General features: G+C 37.7%; 1 pseudogene across 1 annotated transcript; it reads left to right on the top strand.

Moving 5' to 3' along the window:
* The first annotated feature begins 487 nt into the window (after positions 1 to 487).
* Positions 488 to 2,143, top strand: LOC116549623 (annotated as a pseudogene). Its single transcript, XR_004267967.1, has one exon. The product of XR_004267967.1 is annotated as an isocitrate dehydrogenase [NADP] cytoplasmic pseudogene (transcript).
* The last annotated feature ends 2,174 nt before the right edge of the window (positions 2,144 to 4,317 follow it).

The raw sequence follows: 4,317 nt of genomic DNA, 5'->3' as shown, positions 1-4,317 counted from the left end.
TAAACTATAAACTTTCATAATAATTTTAAATAAGTCAACATGCTCTGAATCCCATAAAATAGACATATATTTCTGTGCCTGTTAAGTACTCAAAAAGAAACATGTTAAATAAGCCTATCTGAGTAATAAAATAGATTTATGATTGATTTCAAGCTGACAATTAACAATAATTTTGGTGTTCTCTTAGAGTTTAGAGGAGCTTTGAGGAGAATGGTTTAATGAGCTCAGCACTATTTAAAAACTTCGCTAACTAAAATGAACCTAGTAGTGCTGGAGTAGAATTACTGATATCAGTATGAACTCATGTTTTGCTTACTATAAAAACACATGGGGGGTTTCAGCAGAGGCTGTGTCAGAACCCAAGCCAATGGGAGTCCGGTTTGGCATTGTCAACCTGTGCGCATGAGTCCGAGCGTGTGAGTGGCTGTGGTGCCCCAGCTCCTTGCCAGCAAATCATCCAGCAGGAGATAAACTACATTCAGTTGAGTCTGCAAGACTGGGAGGAATGGGAGTGATAAGAAACTTCTTCATTATCAAGGTTTATTGAAGTCAAAATGTCCAAAAATATCAGTGGCAGTTCTGTGGCAGAGATGCAAGGAGATGAAATGACATGAATCATTTGTGAATTGATTAAGGAGAAACTCATTTTTCCTTATGTGGAATTGGATCTACATAGCTATGATTTAGGCATAGAGAATTGTGATGCCACCAACGACCAGGTCACCAAGGATGCTGCAGAAACCATAAAGAAATATGACTTTGGTGTCAGGTAGGCCACTATCACCCCTGATGAGAAGAAGGTTGAGGAGTTCAAGTTGAAACAAGTGTGGAAATCACCAAACAGCACCATACAAAATATTCTGGGTGGCACCATCTACAGAGAAGCCATTATCTGCAAAAATATTCCCAGGCTTGTGGGCGGACGGGTAAAACTCATCATCATAGGTCATCGTGCTTATAGGAATCAATACAGAGCAACTGATTCTGTTGTTCCTGGGCCTGGAAAAGTAGAGATAACCTACACACCAAGTGACAGAACCCAAAAGGTGACATACCTGATACTAACTTTGAAGAGGGTGGTGGTGTTGCCACAGGGATGTTTAATTAAGATAAGTCAGTTGAAGGTTTTGCACACAGTTCCTTCCAAATGGCTCTGTCTAAGGGTTGGCCTATGTATCTGAGCACCAAAAACACTATTCTGAAGAAATATGATGGGTGTTTGAAAGACATCTTTCAGGAGATATAGGACAAGCAGTATAAGTCCCAGTTTGAAGCCCAAAAGATCTAGTATAAGCATAGGCTCATCCATGACATGGTGGCCCAAGTTATGAAATCAGAGGGAGGCTTCTGGGCCTGTAAAAACCATGGTGGTAACGTGCAGTCAGACTCTGTGGCCCAAGGGTATGGTTCTCTCAGCATGATCACCAGCATACTGGTTTGTCTAGATGGCAAGACAGAAGCAGAGGCTGCCAACGCAGCTGTAACCCGTCACTACCACATGTACCAGAAAGGACAGGAGATGTCCACCAATCCCGTTTCTTCCATTTTCACCCAGACCAGAGAATTAGCCCACAGAACAAAGCTTAGTAACAAGAAAGAGCTTGCCTTCTTTGCAAATGCTTTGGAAGACGTCTGTATTGAGACAGCTGAGGCTGGCTTCATGACCAAGGACTTGGCTGCTTGCATTAAAGGTTTACTCAATGTGCAACGTTCTGACTACTTGAACACATTTGAGTTCATTGAAAAACTTGGAGAAAACTTGAAGATCACACTAGCTCAGGGCAAACTCTGAGTTCATACCTGGGCTAAGGAAGATAAGTGTCTTTTGGTAACTAGGTCTACGGGTTTACATTTTTCTGTATCACACTCAAGGATAAAGGCAAAATCAATTTTGCAATTTGTTTAGAAGCCAGAGTTTATCTTTTCTATAAGTTTACAGCCTTTTTCTTATATATACAGTTATTGCCACCTTTGTGAACATGGCAAGGGACTTTTTTAAAATTTTATTTTATTTTCTAGTAGCAGCCTAGGAATTTGGTTAGTACTCATTTGTATTCACCGTCACTTTTTCTCATGTTCTAATTATAAATGACCAAAATCAAGAATGCTCCAAAGAGTAAATGATAGCCACAGTATTGTTCCCTAAAATATGCATAAAGTAGAAATTCACTCCCTTCCCCTCCTATCACCTTCAGCACAGGAATGTTCTGGCATCATACATGTCCCATTACGTGAGGTAGAGCTGTACATTAAACTTGCACATGACTGGAACAAAGTATGCATTCAACTCAAATGTGTTGAATATACTGTAGTCATTTTTGTAAAGAGCTTGCTGAATGTTTCCAATAGGCTAAATATTGTTTAGGTCACAGGAGAGATTGGAAATAGGAATAAATACTACCTGATCTTCGACACAGCGGCCAACATGAAAGTGCCCCCAGTGGCCACAGCTGAAACAAGTTGAACAACGAAATAAATAACATAACAAAGAACTAAAGCTCAGAATATATGTATAAGATTCAACTATATTTGTAACAAAGAAAAAATAAGAGCAATAAAAGACAAGAAATAAAGGAAGGCAATTAGAGACAAGCAAGTGGACACTGGCAAAAAAAATATATTTGGAAGAAGGAAAGCAGTTGGAAGGTTCTGGAAACTGATTAATCTAAATGGAGAAAAACATGAACAAAATTGCTTACAAAGGAACAATTTTTCTCATCAGATCTTGTGAATGGTCAGCCAGATTCAAAATAGGAGAGAGTTGAGGCACAAGGCTGAAGCAGGGGCTTTAGTTAAAAGTTTGTATGTGAAACATTGGTGTTCCCCCTTACCTTCTACACGCTAGCAATAAAATCCTGGGAGCCAGGTATCCTTTCTCAAGAGGGCACCTTCTCAAGGGAAATTGAGAGGCTCAGGAGTAAAGATGCTCTCCGAGACCACAGATTAAATCTTTGGAGGTAGTCAAAATATATGGCATCTATAAAACAAGGATGGAATGTTGATTCTCCCAGCTAAAAGGAATATCCGAAGCAAAAAAAAAAAAAATTGGAAGAGGCAAATTGTCAGAGAAATAATACTAGAGAAATTCTCAGTGATATGAAAGTCACTAGATTGAAAATTCCTACTGAGTCTCCAAAATACTGACTTTAAAAAAAACTAAGTTAAAAAGAAAGACCTGAGGCACATTATTAGAAATCTTATAATGCCAAATTTGAATACAACAAATGAGAAAATGTAGGTTACTTAACAAAGAATGAGAATGACTTGGGTTTCCCATCAGTAACCCTGGATGTTGCTAGAGGACAGACAAGCAGAACCTTCAAAAATATGAGAGAAAATGATTTTCAACAATTAATATTTTACTCTGCAAAATTATCAGTCAAATTTAAGAGGAAATAAACATATTTGTAAATGCACAGATTTAAATAAATTATACTTAGGTGAATTTAAGAATTTCTAAGGATTTTACTAAACAGTAGACTTCAAGAAAATTGTAATAGAGCTAACCATAAAGAGAAAGGTAAGAAAACTTGAAATAAGAATATTATAGCATAGGCATATCCTTGAAATAAGAATATAACCACTGAAAATAAAGCAAATAAAAGAGTTAAAAATTATTGCTTCTTCACAGAGGTGGAAATGGACAATGGATTGCTGGCTTTCCTTACATGTTCTATGACTAAATAATGTTTTTAATATGTATACTTTAATGTTAATTTTTATATTTAAAAGTAAAATATTAGATATTTACATTTTAAAAATCAGAGAAATAATAAGAAATAATACAGGAGAAGTACCCAGAATAAGGGGTAGAAGTGTTCAACTCATGGCCCAATTATATGATTTTGACTTATTAAAGATTAAAGAAAAGATTCAGAGAAAGAAAGAGCCTTGTGTTAATTCCAGTTTATTTTCTTGCCTGTATTTTTTCTTTGTATTTTACTCAATAGATATTTTTCTTTTCCCCCCTCCCATTTATTTATTTTATTGCATTTTAGGTTTTGGGGTATATGTGAAGAACATGCAAGATTGTTGCCTAGGTACACACGTGACAATGTAATTTGCTGCCTTCCTTCCCATCACCTACGTCTGGCATCTCTCCCCTTGCTTTCTCTCCCCAGCTCCCCACCCCACACCGTCCCTCCCCTATTTCCCCCAAACTGACCCTAGTGTGTAGTGCTCCCCTCCCTGTGTCCATGTGTTCTCATTGTTCAACACCCGCCTATGAGTGAGAACATGCAATGTTTGATCTTCTGCTCTTCTGTCAGTTTGCTGAGAATGTTGGTTTGCAGGTTCATCCATGTCCCTACAAAGGAC

Source organism: Sapajus apella, unplaced genomic scaffold, assembly GCF_009761245.1.
Source record: "Sapajus apella isolate SASKATOON/1434 unplaced genomic scaffold, GSC_monkey_1.0 scaffold6, whole genome shotgun sequence".
Lineage (NCBI taxonomy): Eukaryota > Metazoa > Chordata > Mammalia > Primates > Cebidae > Sapajus > Sapajus apella.
The sequence above is the reverse complement of the archived record's forward strand: the minus strand, read 5'-3'. Positions and strand labels throughout refer to the sequence as shown.